This window comes from Bactrocera oleae, chromosome X (assembly GCF_042242935.1).
Source record: "Bactrocera oleae isolate idBacOlea1 chromosome X, idBacOlea1, whole genome shotgun sequence".
NCBI lineage: Eukaryota > Metazoa > Arthropoda > Insecta > Diptera > Tephritidae > Bactrocera > Bactrocera oleae.
Window position 1 is genome coordinate 19,915,105 of NC_091541.1, and position 18,261 is coordinate 19,933,365.

Here is an 18,261-nt window from a genome sequence, read left to right on the forward strand (position 1 = left end):
TCATCCCCCCAACCCTTTAGCGGGAATGAAAAAAAACATGATGGATACCATAGGGAAATTGTTTGTTTTTTGTTAATTGCTGCTCAGCTGTTCAACATAAATATATAGGTGATTGATGTCTCTAATTAACGTGCATCTGTGCGGGTATCTTATAGTTTGCGTTATCTAGTTTACCCTATTTAGGCGCCAATGGCCACCAAATGGTGAAACGTAAAATTGCCAAGTATTTTAAGGTCAATTACCACACCACTATTGGTGCTAGGCGGGTGATTGGTTAAGCAAGTGGAAGCCCTGATGCAATTTGTTTGACACATCTATCTTACATACTCCGGCCGCTAGACAAATGGAAGCCCTGAGTGTCGTCTAGACGATGCAATTTGTTTGACCCATCTAGCTTTCATACTCCGGCCGCTAGAAGTCGCAGTAGTGTGGCAAAATACCTGTGTGCAGGGCGAAACTACCATTTTATATTCTAGAGGATTGCCACGCTCCTGGAAGTGGAAGCCGGGTGGCTGGTGGCGATAATGGAAGCCCCGAGTGTGCTCTACCTGATGGATACCATATCGAATTTTTTTGTTTTTTGTTAATTGCTACTCACTTGTTCAACGTATATAGGAGAATGATGTCTCTTACTAACGTGCCTCTATGCGGCTACATGAATCTATTAGCTTGCGTCATCTAGTTCATCCTTTTTAGGCTCTAATGGCCGTCAAAGGGTGACACATAAAATTGCAAAATATTTTTAGGTCAATTGCCACGCTTCTAGTGGGGCTAGGCGGGTGATTGGTTAAGCAAGTGGAAGCCCTGAGTATTCTTTAGACGATGCAATTTGTTTGACCCATCTATCTTACATACTCCGTCCGCTAGACAAATGGAAGCCCCGAGTGTCCTCTAGACGATCTAACTTATTTGACTCATCTAGCTTACCTACTCCGACCGCTAGACGTCGCAGTAATGTGGAAAAAAACCTGTGTGCAGGGCAAAACTACCATTTTGTATTCTAGAGGATTGCCACGCTCTTGGAGGTGGTAGGCGGGTGGCTGGCGGTGATAATGGAAGCCCCGAGTGTGCTTTAGGTGATCCACTTATTTTCATCCCCCCACCCCCTTAGCGGGAATGAAAAAAACAAGATGGATACCATATTGAAAGTGTTTGTTTTTTGTTGATTGCTACTCACCTGTTCACCATATATAGGTGTTTGATGTCTCTAACTAACCTGCATCTGTGCGGCTACATGAATCTAATAGTTTGCGTCATCTAGTTCATCCTGTTAAGGCTCTAATGGCCGTCAAATGGTGACACATAAAATTGCAAAGTATTTTTAGGTCAATTGCCACGCCACTAGTGGTGCTGGGCGGGTGATTGATGATGCAAGTGGAAACACTGAGTGTCCTTTAGACGATGTAATTTGCTTGACCCATCTAGCTTACATACTCCGGGCGCTAGAAAAATGGAAGCCGTGACTGTCCGTTAGACGGTGCAATTTGTTTGACCCATCTAGCTTACATACTCCGGCCGCTAAAAGTCGCAGTAGTGTGGAAAAATACCTGTGTGCAGGGCAAAACTACCATTTTGTATTCTAGAGAATTGCCACGCTGCTGGAGGTGGTAGGCGGGTGGCTGGTGGTGATAATGGAAGCCCCGAGTATGCTCTAGGTGATCCACTTTGTTTCATCCCCTCACCCCCTTAGCGGGAATGAAAAAAACAAGATGGATAACATATCGAAAGTGTTTGTTTTTTGTTGATTGCTACTCACCTGTTCACCATATATAGGTGTTTGATGTCTCTAACTAACGTGCATCTGTGCGGCTAAATGAGTTTAATAGTTTGCGTCATCTAGTTCATCCTGTTAAGGCTCTAATGGCCGTCAAATGGTGACACATAAAATTGCAAAGTATTTTTAGGTCAATTGCCACGCCACTAGTGGTGCTGGGCGGGTGATTGATGATGCAAGTGGAAACACTGAGTGTCCTTTAGACGATGTAATTTGCTTGACCCATCTAGCTTACATACTCCGGCCGCTATACGTCGCAGTAATGTGGAAAAATACCTGTGTGCACGGCAAAGCTGCCATTTTGTATTCTAAAGGATTGCCACGCTCCTGGAGGTGGTAAGCGGGTGGCTGTTGGTGATAATGGAAGCCCTGAGTGTACTCTGGGTGATCCACTTTGTTTCATCCCCCCAACCCTTAGAGGGAATGAAAAAAAACATGATTGATAACATAATGAAATTGTTTGTTTCTTGTTAATTGCTGCTCAGCTGTTCAACATATATAGGTGATAGATGTCTCTAATAAACGTGCATCTGTGCGGCTGCATGAATCTAATAGTTTTCGTCATCTAGTTCAGCCTGTTTAGGCCCTAATGGCCGCCAAATGGTGACACGTAAAAATGCAAAGTATTTTTGCGTCAATTACCACGCCACTAGTGGTGCTAGGCGGGTGATTGATGATGCAAGTGGAAACACTGAGTGTCCTTTAGACGATGTAATTTGATTGACCCATCTAGCTAACATACTCCGGGCGCTAGACAAATGGAAGCCCTGAGTGTCCTTTAGACGATGCAATCTGTTTGACCCATCTAGCTTACATACTCCGGCCGCTAGAAGTCGCAGTAGTGTGGATGGCCGAAACAGGGTGACACATAAAATTGCAAAGTATTTTTTGGTCAATTACCACGCCACTAGTGGTGCTAGGCGTGTGATTGATGATGCAAGTGGAAACACTGAGTGTCCTTTAGACGATGTAATTTGCTTGACCCATCTAGCTTACATACTCCGGGCGCTAGAAAAATGGAAGCCGTGACTGTCCGTTAGACGGTGCAATTTGTTTGACCCATCTAGCTTACATACTCCGGCCGCTAAAAGTCGCAGTAGTGTGGAAAAATACCTGTGTGCAGGGCAAAACTACCATTTTGTATTCTAGAGAATTGCCACGCTGCTGGAGGTGGTAGGCGGGTGGCTAGTGGTGATAATGGAAGCCCCGAGTATGCTCTAGGTGATCCACTTTGTTTCATCCCCTCACCCCCTTAGCGGGAATGAAAAAAACAAGATGGATACCATATCGAAAGTGTTTGTTTTTTGTTGATTGCTACTCACCTGTTCACCATATATAGGTGTTTGATGTCTCTAACTAACGTGCATCTGTGCGGCTAAATGAGTTTAATAGTTTGCGTCATCTAGTTCATCCTGTTAAGGCTCTAATGGCCGTCAAATGGTGACACATAAAATTGCAAAGTATTTTTAGGTCAATTGCCACGCCACTAGTGGTGCTGGGCGGGTGATTGATGATGCAAGTGGAAACACTGAGTGTCCTTTAGACGATGTAATTTGCTTGACCCATCTAGCTAACATACTCCGGCCGCTAGACGTCGCAGTAGTGTGGCAAAATACCTGTGTGCAGGGCAAAACTACCATTTTGTATTCTAGAGGATTGCCACGCTCTTGGAGGTGGTAGGCGGGTGGCTGGCGGTGATAATGGAAGCCCCGAGTGTGGTTTAGGTGATCCACTTATTTTCATCCCCCCAACCCTTTAGCGGGAATGAAAAAAAACATGATGGATACCATAGGGAAATTGTTTGTTTTTTGTTAATTGCTGCTCAGCTGTTCAACATAAATATATAGGTGATTGATGTCTCTAATTAACGTGCATCTGTGCGGGTGCATGAATCTTATAGTTTGCGTCATCTAGTTCACCCTATTTAGGCGCCAATAGCCACCAAATGGTGAAACGTAAAATTGCGAAGTATTTTAAGGTCAATTACCACACCACTATTGGTGCTAGGCGGGTGATTGGTTAAGCAAGTGGAAGCCCTGATGCAATTTGTTTGACACATCTATCTTACATACTCCGGCCGCTAGACAAATGGAAGCCCTGAGTGTCGTCTAGACGATGCAATTTGTTTGACCCATCTAGCTTTCATACTCCGGCCGCTAGAAGTCGCAGTAGTGTGGCAAAATACCTGTGTGCAGGGCGAAACTACCATTTTATATTCTAGAGGATTGCCACGCTCCTGGAAGTGGAAGCCGGGTGGCTGGTGGTGATAATGGAAGCCCCGAGTGTGCTCTACCTGATGGATACCATATCGAATTTTTTTGTTTTTTGTTAATTGCTACTCACTTGTTCAACGTATATAGGAGAATGATGTCTTTTACTAACGTGCCTCTATGCGGCTACATGAATCTATTAGCTTGCGTCATCTAGTTCATCCTTTTTAGGCTCTAATGGCCGTCAAAGGGTGACACATAAAATTGCAAAATATTTTTAGGTCAATTGCCACGCTTCTAGTGGGGCTAGGCGGGTGATTGGTTAAGCAAGTGGAAGCCCTGAGTATTTTTTAGACGATGCAATTTGTTTGACCCATCTATCTTACATACTCCGTCCGCTAGACAAATGGAAGCCCCGAGTGTCCTCTAGACGATCTAACTTATTTGACTCATCTAGCTTACCTACTCCGACCGCTAGACGTCGCAGTAATGTGGAAAAAAACCTGTGTGCAGGGCAAAACTACCATTTTGTATTCTAGAGGATTGCCACGCTCTTGGAGGTGGTAGGCGGGTGGCTGGCGGTGATAATGGAAGCCCCGAGTGTGCTTTAGGTGATCCACTTATTTTCATCCCCCCACCCCCTTAGCGGGAATGAAAAAAACAAGATGGATACCATATTGAAAGTGTTTGTTTTTTGTTGATTGCTACTCACCTGTTCACCATATATAGGTGTTTGATGTCTCTAACTAACGTGCATCTGTGCGGCTACATGAATCTAATAGTTTGCGTCATCTAGTTCATCCTGTTAAGGCTCTAATGGCCGTCAAATGGTGACACATAAAATTGCAAAGTATTTTTAGGTCAATTGCCACGCCACTAGTGGTGCTGGGCGGGTGATTGATGATGCAAGTGGAAACACTGAGTGTCCTTTAGACGATGTAATTTGCTTGACCCATCTAGCTTACATACTCCGGCCGCTAGACATCGCAGTAGTGTGGCAAAATACCTGTGTGCAGGGCAAAACTACCATTTTGTATTCTAGAGGATTGCCACGCTCCTGGAGGTGGGAGGCGGGTGGCTGGTGGTGATAATGCAAGCCCCGAGTGTGCTCTAGGTGATCCACTTTGTTTCATCCCCCCACCCCCTTAGCGGGAATGAAAAAAACAAGATGGATACCATATTGAAAGTGTTTGTTTTTTGTTGATTGCTACTCACCTGTTCACCATATATAGGTGTTTGATGTCTCTAACTAACGTGCATCTGTGCGGCTACATGAATCTAATAGTTTGCGTCATCTAGTTCATCCTGTTAAGGCTCTAATGGCCGTCAAATGGTGACACATAAAATTGCAAATTATTTTTAGGTCAATTGCCACGCCACTAGTGGTGCTGGGCGGGTGATTGATGATGCAAGTGGAAACACTGAGTGTCCTTTAGACGATGTAATTTGCTTGACCCATCTAGCTTACATACTCCGGCCGCTAGACATCGCAGTAGTGTGGCAAAATACCTGTGTGCAGGGCAAAACTACCATTTTGTATTCTAGAGGATTGCCACGCTCCTGGAGGTGGGAGGCGGGTGGCTGGTGGTGATAATGGAAGCCCCGAGTGTGCTTTAGGTGATCCACTTATTTTCATCCCCCCACCCCCTTAGCGGGAATGAAAAAAACAAGATGGATACCATATTGAAAGTGTTTGTTTTTTGTTGATTGCTACTCACCTGTTCACCATATATAGGTGTTTGATGTCTCTAACTAACGTGCATCTGTGCGGCTAAATGAGTTTAATAGTTTGCGTCATCTAGTTCATCCTGTTAAGGCTCTAATGGCCGTCAAATGGTGACACATAAAATTGCAAAGTATTTTTAGGTCAATTGCCACGCCACTAGTGGTGCTGGGCGGGTGATTGATGATGCAAGTGGAAACACTGAGTGTCCTTTAGACGATGCAATTTGCTTGACCCATCTAGCTTACATACTCCGGGCGCTAGACAAATGGAAGCCCCGAGTGTCCTCTAGACGATCTAACTTATTTGACTCATCTAGCTTACATACTCCGGCCGCTAGAAGTCGCAGTAGTGTGGCAAAATACCTGTGTGCAGGGCGAAACTACCATTTTATATTCTAGAGGATTGCCACGCTCCTGGAAGTGGAAGCCGGGTGGCTGGTGGTGATAATGGAAGCCCCGAGTGTGCTCTACCTGATGGATACCATATCGAATTTTTTTGTTTTTTGTTAATTGCTACTCACTTGTTCAACGTATATAGGAGAATGATGTCTTTTACTAACGTGCCTCTATGCGGCTACATGAATCTATTAGCTTGCGTCATCTAGTTCATCCTTTTTAGGCTCTAATGGCCGTCAAAGGGTGACACATAAAATTGCAAAATATTTTTAGGTCAATTGCCACGCTTCTAGTGGGGCTAGGCGGGTGATTGGTTAAGCAAGTGGAAGCCCTGAGTATTTTTTAGACGATGCAATCTGTTTGACCCATCTAGCTTACATACTCCGGCCGCTAGAAGTCGCAGTAGTGTGGATGGCCGAAACAGGGTGACACATAAAATTGCAAAGTATTTTTTGGTCAATTACCACGCCACTAGTGGTGCTAGGCGTGTGATTGATGATGCAAGTGGAAACACTGAGTGTCCTTTAGACGATGTAATTTGCTTGACCCATCTAGCTTACATACTCCGGGCGCTAGACAAATGGAAGCCCTGAGTGTCCTTTAGACGATGCAATCTGTTTGAGCCATCTAGCTTACATACTCCGGCCGCTAGAAGTCGCAGTAGTGTGGATGGCCGAAACAGGGTGACACATAAAATTGCAAAATATTTTTAGGTCAATTGCCACGCTTCTAGTGGTGCTGGGCGGGTGATTGATGATGCAAGTGGAAACACTGAGTGTCCTTTAGACGATGTAATTTGCTTGACCCATCTAGCTTACATACTCCGGCCGCTAGACGTCGCAGTAGTGTGGCAAAATACCTGTGTGCAGGGCAAAACTACCATTTTATATTCTAGAGGATTGCCACGCTCCTGGAAGTGGAAGCCGGGTGGCTGGTGGTGATAATGGAAGCCCCGAGTGTGCTTTAGGTGATCCACTTATTTTCATCCCCCCACCCCCTTAGCGGGAATGAAAAAAACAAGATGGATACCATATTGAAAGTGTTTGTTTTTTGTTGATTGCTACTCACCTGTTCACCATATATAGGTGTTTGATGTCTCTAACTAACGTGCATCTGTGCGGCTAAATGAGTTTAATAGTTTGCGTCATCTAGTTCATCCTGTTAAGGCTCTAATTGCCGTCAAAAGGTGACACATAAAATTTCAAAGTATTACTAGGTCCATTGCCACGCCCTTAGTAGTGCCATCATCAATCACCCGCCACTAGTGGTGCTAGGCGGATGATTGATGATGCAAGTGGAAACACTGAGTGTCCTTTAGACGATGCAATTTGCTTGACCCATCTAGCTTACATACTCCGGGCGCTAGACAAATGGAAGCCCTGAGTGTCCTTTAGACGATGCAATCTGTTTGACCCATCTAGCTTACATACTCCGGCCGCTAGAAGTCGCAGTAGTGTGGATGGCCGAAACAGGGTGACACATAAAAGTGCAAAGTATTTTTTGGTCAATTACCACGCCACTAGTGGTGCTAGGCGTGTGATTGATGATGCAAGTGGAAACACTGAGTGTCCTTTAGACGATGTAATTTGCTTGACCCATCTAGCTTACATACTCCGGGCGCTAGACAAATGGAAGCCCTGAGTGTCCTTTAGACGATGCAATCTGTTTGACCCATCTAGCTTACATACTCCGGCCGCTAGAAGTCGCAGTAGTGTGGATGGCCGAAACAGGGTGACACATAAAATTGCAAAATATTTTTAGGTCAATTGCCACGCTTCTAGTGGTGCTGGGCGGGTGATTGATGATGCAAGTGGAAACACTGAGTGTCCTTTAGACGATGTAATTTGCTTGACCCATCTAGCTTACATACTCCGGCCGCTAGACATCGCAGTAGTGTGGCAAAATACCTGTGTGCAGGGCAAAACTACCATTTTGTATTCTAGAGGATTGCCACGCTCCTGGAGGTGGGAGGCGGGTGGCTGGTGGTGATAATGCAAGCCCCGAGTGTGCTTTAGGTGATCCACTTATTTTCATCCCCCCACCCCCTTAGCGGGAATGAAAAAAACAAGATGGATACCATATTGAAAGTGTTTGTTTTTTGTTGATTGCTACTCACCTGTTCACCATATATAGGTGTTTGATGTCTCTAACTAACGTGCATCTGTGCGGCTACATGAATCTAATAGTTTGCGTCATCTAGTTCATCCTGTTAAGGCTCTAATGGCCGTCAAATGGCCATCAAATGGTGTCTTGGAGGTGGTAGGCGGGTGGCTGGCGGTGATAATGGAAGCCCCGAGTGTGGTTTAGGTGATCCACTTATTTTCATCCCCCCAACCCTTTAGCGGGAATGAAAAAAAACATGATGGATACCATAGGGAAATTGTTTGTTTTTTGTTAATTGCTGCTCAGCTGTTCAACATAAATATATAGGTGATTGATGTCTCTAATTAACGTGCATCTGTGCGGGTGCATGAATCTTATAGTTTGCGTCATCTAGTTCACCCTATTTAGGCGCCAATAGCCACCAAATGGTGAAACGTAAAATTGCGAAGTATTTTAAGGTCAATTACCACACCACTATTGGTGCTAGGCGGGTGATTGGTTAAGCAAGTGGAAGCCCTGATGCAATTTGTTTGACACATCTATCTTACATACTCCGGCCGCTAGACAAATGGAAGCCCTGAGTGTCGTCTAGACGATGCAATTTGTTTGACCCATCTAGCTTTCATACTCCGGCCGCTAGAAGTCGCAGTAGTGTGGCAAAATACCTGTGTGCAGGGCGAAACTACCATTTTATATTCTAGAGGATTGCCACGCTCCTGGAAGTGGAAGCCGGGTGGCTGGTGGTGATAATGGAAGCCCCGAGTGTGCTCTACCTGATGGATACCATATCGAATTTTTTTGTTTTTTGTTAATTGCTACTCACTTGTTCAACGTATATAGGAGAATGATGTCTCTTACTAACGTGCCTCTATGCGGCTACATGAATCTATTAGCTTGCGTCATCTAGTTCATCCTTTTTAGGCTCTAATGGCCGTCAAAGGGTGACACATAAAATTGCAAAATATTTTTAGGTCAATTGCCACGCTTCTAGTGGGGCTAGGCGGGTGATTGGTTAAGCAAGTGGAAGCCCTGAGTATTTTTTAGACGATGCAATTTGTTTGACCCATCTATCTTACATACTCCGTCCGCTAGACAAATGGAAGCCCCGAGTGTCCTCTAGACGATCTAACTTATTTGACTCATCTAGCTTACCTACTCCGACCGCTAGACGTCGCAGTAATGTGGAAAAAAACCTGTGTGCAGGGCAAAACTACCATTTTGTATTCTAGAGGATTGCCACGCTCTTGGAGGTGGTAGGCGGGTGGCTGGCGGTGATAATGGAAGCCCCGAGTGTGCTTTAGGTGATCCACTTATTTTCATCCCCCCACCCCCTTAGCGGGAATGAAAAAAACAAGATGGATACCATATTGAAAGTGTTTGTTTTTTGTTGATTGCTACTCACCTGTTCACCATATATAGGTGTTTGATGTCTCTAACTAACGTGCATCTGTGCGGCTACATGAATCTAATAGTTTGCGTCATCTAGTTCATCCTGTTAAGGCTCTAATGGCCGTCAAATGGTGACACATAAAATTGCAAAGTATTTTTAGGTCAATTGCCACGCCACTAGTGGTGCTGGGCGGGTGATTGATGATGCAAGTGGAAACACTGAGTGTCCTTTAGACGATGTAATTTGCTTGACCCATCTAGCTTACATACTCCGGCCGCTAGACATCGCAGTAGTGTGGCAAAATACCTGTGTGCAGGGCAAAACTACCATTTTGTATTCTAGAGGATTGCCACGCTCCTGGAGGTGGGAGGCGGGTGGCTGGTGGTGATAATGCAAGCCCCGAGTGTGCTTTAGGTGATCCACTTATTTTCATCCCCCCACCCCCTTAGCGGGAATGAAAAAAACAAGATGGATACCATATTGAAAGTGTTTGTTTTTTGTTGATTGGTACTCACCTGTTCACCATATATAGGTGTTTGATGTCTCTAACTAACGTGCATCTGTGCGGCTACATGAATCTAATAGTTTGCGTCATCTAGTTCATCCTGTTAAGGCTCTAATGGCCGTCAAATGGTGACACATAAAATTGCAAAGTATTTTTAGGTCAATTGCCACGCCACTAGTGGTGCTGGGCGGGTGATTGATGATGCAAGTGGAAACACTGAGTGTCCTTTAGACGATGTAATTTGCTTGACCCATCTAGCTTACATACTCCGGGCGCTAGAAAAATGGAAGCCGTGACTGTCCGTTAGACGGTGCAATTTGTTTGACCCATCTAGCTTACATACTCCGGCCGCTAAAAGTCGCAGTAGTGTGGAAAAATACCTGTGTGCAGGGCAAAACTACCATTTTGTATTCTAGAGAATTGCCACGCTGCTGGAGGTGGTAGGCGGGTGGCTGGTGGTGATAATGGAAGCCCCGAGTATGCTCTAGGTGATCCACTTTGTTTCATCCCCTCACCCCCTTAGCGGGAATGAAAAAAACAAGATGGATACCATATCGAAAGTGTTTGTTTTTTGTTGATTGCTACTCACCTGTTCACCATATATAGGTGTTTGATGCCTCTAACTAACGTGCATCTGTGCGGCTAAATGAGTTTAATAGTTTGCGTCATCTAGTTCATCCTGTTAAGGCTCTAATGGCCGTCAAATGGTGACACATAAAATTGCAAAGTATTTTTAGGTCAATTGCCACGCCACTAGTGGTGCTGGGCGGGTGATTGATGATGCAAGTGGAAACACTGAGTGTCCTTTAGACGATGTAATTTGCTTGACCCATCTAGCTTACATACTCCGGCCGCTATACGTCGCAGTAATGTGGAAAAATACCTGTGTGCACGGCAAAGCTGCCATTTTGTATTCTAGAGGATTGCCACGCTCCTGGAGGTGGTAAGCGGGTGGCTGTTGGTGATAATGGAAGCCCTGAGTGTGCTCTGGGTGATCCACTTTGTTTCATCCCCCCAACCCTTAGAGAGAATGAAAAAAAACATGATTGATACCATAATGAAATTGTTTGTTTCTTGTTAATTGCTGCTCAGCTGTTCAACATATATAGGTGATAGATGTCTCTAATAAACGTGCATCTGTGCGGCTGCATGAATCTAATAGTTTTCGTCATCTAGTTCAGCCTGTTTAGGCCCTAATGGCCGCCAAATGGTGACACGTAAAAATGCAAAGTATTCTTGCGTCAATTACCACGCCACTAGTGGTGCTAGGCGGGTGATTGATGATGCAAGTGGAAACACTGAGTGTCCTTTAGACGATGTAATTTGATTGACCCATCTAGCTAACATACTCCGGGCGCTAGACAAATGGAAGCCCTGAGTGTCCTTTAGACGATGCAATCTGTTTGACCCATCTAGCTTACATACTCCGGCCGCTAGAAGTCGCAGTAGTGTGGATGGCCGAAACAGGGTGACACATAAAATTGCAAAGTATTTTTTGGTCAATTACCACGCCACTAGTGGTGCTAGGCGTGTGATTGATGATGCAAGTGGAAACACTGAGTGTCCTTTAGACGATGTAATTTGCTTGACCCATCTAGCTTACATACTCCGGGCGCTAGAAAAATGGAAGCCGTGACTGTCCGTTAGACGGTGCAATTTGTTTGACCCATCTAGCTTACATACTCCGGCCGCTAAAAGTCGCAGTAGTGTGGAAAAATACCTGTGTGCAGGGCAAAACTACCATTTTGTATTCTAGAGGATTGCCACGCTCCTGGAGGTGGGAGGCGGGTGGCTGGTGGTGATAATGCAAGCCCCGAGTGTGCTCTAGGTGATCCACTTTGTTTCATCCCCCCACCCCCTTAGCGGGAATGAAAAAAACAAGATGGATACCATATTGAAAGTGTTTGTTTTTTGTTGATTGCTACTCACCTGTTCACCATATATAGGTGTTTGATGTCTCTAACTAACGTGCATCTGTGCGGCTACATGAATCTAATAGTTTGCGTCATCTAGTTCATCCTGTTAAGGCTCTAATGGCCGTCAAATGGTGACACATAAAATTGCAAATTATTTTTAGGTCAATTGCCACGCCACTAGTGGTGCTGGGCGGGTGATTGATGATGCAAGTGGAAACACTGAGTGTCCTTTAGACGATGTAATTTGCTTGACCCATCTAGCTTACATACTCCGGCCGCTAGACGTCGCAGTAGTGTGGCAAAATACCTGTGTGCAGGGCAAAACTACCATTTTATATTCTAGAGGATTGCCACGCTCCTGGAAGTGGAAGCCGGGTGGCTGGTGGTGATAATGGAAGCCCCGAGTGTGCTCTACCTGATGGATACCATATCGATTTTTTTTGTTTTTTTTTAATTGCTACTCACCTGTTCAACATATATAGGAGAATGATGTCTCTTACTAACGTGCCTCTATGCGGCTACATGAATCTATTAGTTTGCGTCATCTAGTTCATCCTGTTTAGGCTCTAATGGCCGTCAAAGGGTGACACATAAAATTGCAAAATATTTTTAGGTCAATTGCCACGCTTCTAGTGGGGCTAGGCGGGTGATTGGTTAAGCAAGTGGAAGCCCTGAGTATTCTTTAGACGATGCAATTTGTTTGACCCATCTATCTTACATACTCCGTCCGCTAGACAAATGGAAGCCCCGAGTGTCCTCTAGACGATCTAACTTATTTGACTCATCTAGCTTACCTACTCCGACCGCTAGACGTCGCAGTAATGTGGAAAAAAACCTGTGTGCAGGGCAAAACTACCATTTTGTATTCTAGAGGATTGCCACGCTCTTGGAGGTGGTAGGCGGGTGGCTGGCGGTGATAATGGAAGCCCCGAGTGTGCTTTAGGTGATCCACTTATTTTCATCCCCCCACCCCCTTAGCGGGAATGAAAAAAACAAGATGGATACCATATTGAAAGTGTTTGTTTTTTGTTGATTGCTACTCACCTGTTCACCATATATAGGTGTTTGATGTCTCTAACTAACGTGCATCTGTGCGGCTACATGAATCTAATAGTTTGCGTCATCTAGTTCATCCTGTTAAGGCTCTAATGGCCGTCAAATGGTGACACATAAAATTGCAAAGTATTTTTAGGTCAATTGCCACGCCACTAGTGGTGCTGGGCGGGTGATTGATGATGCAAGTGGAAACACTGAGTGTCCTTTAGACGATGTAATTTGCTTGACCCATCTAGCTTACATACTCCGGCCGCTAGACATCGCAGTAGTGTGGCAAAATACCTGTGTGCAGGGCAAAACTACCATTTTGTATTCTAGAGGATTGCCACGCTCCTGGAGGTGGGAGGCGGGTGGCTGGTGGTGATAATGCAAGCCCCGAGTGTGCTCTAGGTGATCCACTTTGTTTCATCCCCCCACCCCCTTAGCGGGAATGAAAAAAACAAGATGGATACCATATTGAAAGTGTTTGTTTTTTGTTGATTGCTACTCACCTGTTCACCATATATAGGTGTTTGATGTCTCTAACTAACGTGCATCTGTGCGGCTACATGAATCTAATAGTTTGCGTCATCTAGTTCATCCTGTTAAGGCTCTAATGGCCGTCAAATGGTGACACATAAAATTGCAAAGTATTTTTAGGTCAATTGCCACGCCACTAGTGGTGCTGGGCGGGTGATTGATGATGCAAGTGGAAACACTGAGTGTCCTTTAGACGATGTAATTTGCTTGACCCATCTAGCTTACATACTCCGGCCGCTAGACGTCGCAGTAGTGTGGCAAAATACCTGTGTGCAGGGCAAAACTACCATTTTATATTCTAGAGGATTGCCACGCTCCTGGAAGTGGAAGCCGGGTGGCTGGTGGTGATAATGGAAGCCCCGAGTGTGCTCTACCTGATGGATACCATATCGAATTTTTTTGTTTTTTGTTAATTGCTACTCACTTGTTCAACGTATATAGGAGAATGATGTCTCTTACTAACGTGCCTCTATGCGGCTACATGAATCTATTAGCTTGCGTCATCTAGTTCATCCTTTTTAGGCTCTAATGGCCGTCAAAGGGTGACACATAAAATTGCAAAATATTTTTAGGTCAATTGCCACGCTTCTAGTGGGGCTAGGCGGGTGATTGGTTAAGCAAGTGGAAGCCCTGAGTATTTTTTAGACGATGCAATTTGTTTGACCCATCTATCTTACATACTCCGTCCGCTAGACAAATGGAAGCCCCGAGTGTCCTCTAGACGATCTAACTTATTTGACTCATCTAGCTTACCTACTCCGACCGCTAGACGTCGCAGTAATGTGGAAAAAAACCTGTGTGCAGGGCAAAACTACCATTTTGTATTCTAGAGGATTGCCACGCTCTTGGAGGTGGTAGGCGGGTGGCTGGCGGTGATAATGGAAGCCCCGAGTGTGCTTTAGGTGATCCACTTATTTTCATCCCCCCACACCCTTAGCGGGAATGAAAAAAACAAGATGGATACCATATTGAAAGTGTTTGTTTTTTGTTGATTGCTACTCACCTGTTCACCATATATAGGTGTTTGATGTCTCAAACTAACGTGCATCTGTGCGGCTACATGAATCTAATAGTTTGCGTCATCTAGTTCATCCTGTTAAGGCTCTAATGGCCGTCAAATGGTGACACATAAAATTGCAAAGTATTTTTAGGTCAATTGCCACGCCACTAGTGGTGCTGGGCGGGTGATTGATGATGCAAGTGGAAACACTGAGTGTCCTTTAGACGATGTAATTTGCTTGACCCATCTAGCTTACATACTCCGGCCGCTAGACATCGCAGTAGTGTGGCAAAATACCTGTGTGCAGGGCAAAACTACCATTTTGTATTCTAGAGGATTGCCACGCTCCTGGAGGTGGGAGGCGGGTGGCTGGTGGTGATAATGCAAGCCCCGAGTGTGCTTTAGGTGATCCACTTATTTTCATCCCCCCACCCCCTTAGCGGGAATGAAAAAAACAAGATGGATACCATATTGAAAGTGTTTGTTTTTTGTTGATTGCTACTCACCTGTTCACCATATATAGGTGTTTGATGTCTCTAACTAAAGTGCATCTGTGCGGCTACATGAATCTAATAGTTTGCGTCATCTAGTTCATCCTGTTAAGGCTCTAATGGCCGTCAAATGGTGACACATAAAATTGCAAAGTATTTTTAGGTCAATTGCCACGCCACTAGTGGTGCTGGGCGGGTGATTGATGATGCAAGTGGAAACACTGAGTGTCCTTTAGACGATGTAATTTGCTTGACCCATCTAGCTAACATACTCCGGGCGCTAGACAAATGGAAGCCCTGAGTGTCCTTTAGACGATGCAATCTGTTTGACCCATCTAGCTTACATACTCCGGCCGCTAGACGTCGCAGTAGTGTGGATGGCCGAAACAGGGTGACACATAAAATTGCAAAGTATTTTTTGGTCAATTACCACGCCACTAGTGGTGCTAGGCGTGTGATTGATGATGCAAGTGGAAACACTGAGTGTCCTTTAGACGATGTAATTTGCTTGACCCATCTAGCTTACATACTCCGGGCGCTAGAAAAATGGAAGCCGTGACTGTCCGTTAGACGGTGCAATTTGTTTGACCCATCTAGCTTACATACTCCGGCCGCTAAAAGTCGCAGTAGTGTGGAAAAATACCTGTGTGCAGGGCAAAACTACCATTTTGTATTCTAGAGGATTGCCACGCTCCTGGAGGTGGGAGGCGGGTGGCTGGTGGTGATAATGCAAGCCCCGAGTGTGCTCTAGGTGATCCACTTTGTTTCATCCCCCCACCCCCTTAGCGGGAATGAAAAAAACAAGATGGATACCATATTGAAAGTGTTTGTTTTTTGTTGATTGCTACTCACCTGTTCACCATATATAGGTGTTTGATGTCTCTAACTAACGTGCATCTGTGCGGCTACATGAATCTAATAGTTTGCGTCATCTAGTTCATCCTGTTAAGGCTCTAATGGCCGTCAAATGGTGACACATAAAATTGCAAATTATTTTTAGGTCAATTGCCAAGCCACTAGTGGTGCTGGGCGGGTGATTGATGATGCAAGTGGAAACACTGAGTGTCCTTTAGACGATGTAATTTGCTTGACCCATCTAGCTTACATACTCCGGCCGCTAGACGTCGCAGTAGTGTGGCAAAATACCTGTGTGCAGGGCAAAACTACCATTTTATATTCTAGAGGATTGCCACGCTCCTGGAAGTGGAAGCCGGGTGGCTGGTGGTGATAATGGAAGCCCCGAGTGTGCTCTACCTGATGGATACCATATCGGTTTTTTTTGTTTTTTTTTAATTGCTACTCACCTGTTCAACATATATAGGAGAATGATGTCTCTTACTAACGTGCCTCTATGCGGCTACATGAATCTATTAGTTTGCGTCATCTAGTTCATCCTGTTTAGGCTCTAATGGCCGTCAAAGGGTGACACATAAAATTGCAAAATATTTTTAGGTCAATTGCCACGCTTCTAGTGGGGCTAGGCGGGTGATTGGTTAAGCAAGTGGAAGCCCTGAGTATTCTTTAGACGATGCAATTTGTTTGACCCATCTATCTTACATACTCCGTCCGCTAGACAAATGGAAGCCCCGAGTGTCCTCTAGACGATCTAACTTATTTGACTCATCTAGCTTACCTACTCCGACCGCTAGACGTCGCAGTAATGTGGAAAAAAACCTGTGTGCAGGGCAAAACTACCATTTTGTATTCTAGAGGATTGCCACGCTCTTGGAGGTGGTAGGCGGGTGGCTGGCGGTGATAATGGAAGCCCCGAGTGTGCTTTAGGTGATCCACTTATTTTCATCCCCCCACCCCCTTAGCGGGAATGAAAAAAACAAGATGGATACCATATTGAAAGTGTTTGTTTTTTGTTGATTGCTACTCACCTGTTCACCATATATAGGTGTTTGATGTCTCTAACTAACGTGCATCTGTGCGGCTACATGAATCTAATAGTTTGCGTCATCTAGTTCATCCTGTTAAGGCTCTAATGGCCGTCAAATGGTGACACATAAAATTGCAAAGTATTTTTAGGTCAATTGCCACGCCACTAGTGGTGCTGGGCGGGTGATTGATGATGCAAGTGGAAACACTGAGTGTCCTTTAGACGATGTAATTTGCTTGACCCATCTAGCTTACATACTCCGGCCGCTAGACATCGCAGTAGTGTGGCAAAATACCTGTGTGCAGGGCAAAACTACCATTTTGTATTCTAGAGGATTGCCACGCTCCTGGAGGTGGGAGGCGGGTGGCTGGTGGTGATAATGCAAGCCCCGAGTGTGCTCTAGGTGATCCACTTTGTTTCATCCCCCCACCCCCTTAGCGGGAATAAAAAAAACAAGATGGATACCATATTGAAAGTGTTTGTTTTTTGTTGATTGCTACTCACCTGTTCACCATATATAGGTGTTTGATGTCTCTAACTAACGTGCATCTGTGCGGCTACATGAATCTAATAGTTTGCGTCATCTAGTTCATCCTGTTAAGGCTCTAATGGCCGTCAAATGGTGACACATAAAATTGCAAAGTATTTTTAGGTCAATTGCCACGCCACTAGTGGTGCTGGGCGGGTGATTGATGATGCAAGTGGAAACACTGAGTGTCCTTTAGACGATGTAATTTGCTTGACCCATCTAGCTTACATACTCCGGCCGCTAGACGTCGCAGTAGTGTGGCAAAATACCTGTGTGCAGGGCAAAACTACCATTTTGTATTCTAGAGGATTGCCACGCTCTTGGAGGTGGTAGGCGGGTGGCTGGCGGTGATAATGGAAGCCCCGAGTGTGCTTTAGGTGATCCACTTATTTTCATTCCCCCACCCCCTTAGCGGGAATGAAAAAAACAAGATGTATACCATATTGAAAGTGTTTGTTTTTTGTTGATTGCTACTCACCTGTTCACCATATATAGGTGTTTGATGTCTCTTACTAACGTGCATCTGTGCGGCTACATGAATTTAATAGTTTGCGTCATCTAGTTCATCCTGTTAAGGCTCTAATGGCCGTCAAATGGTGACACATAAAATTGCAAATTATTTTTAGGTCAATTGCCACGCCACTAGTGGTGCTGGGCGGGTGATTGATGATGCAAGTGGAAACACTGAGTGTCCTTTAGACGATGTAATTTGCTTGACCCATCTAGCTTACATACTCCGGCCGCTAGACGTCGCAGTAGTGTGGC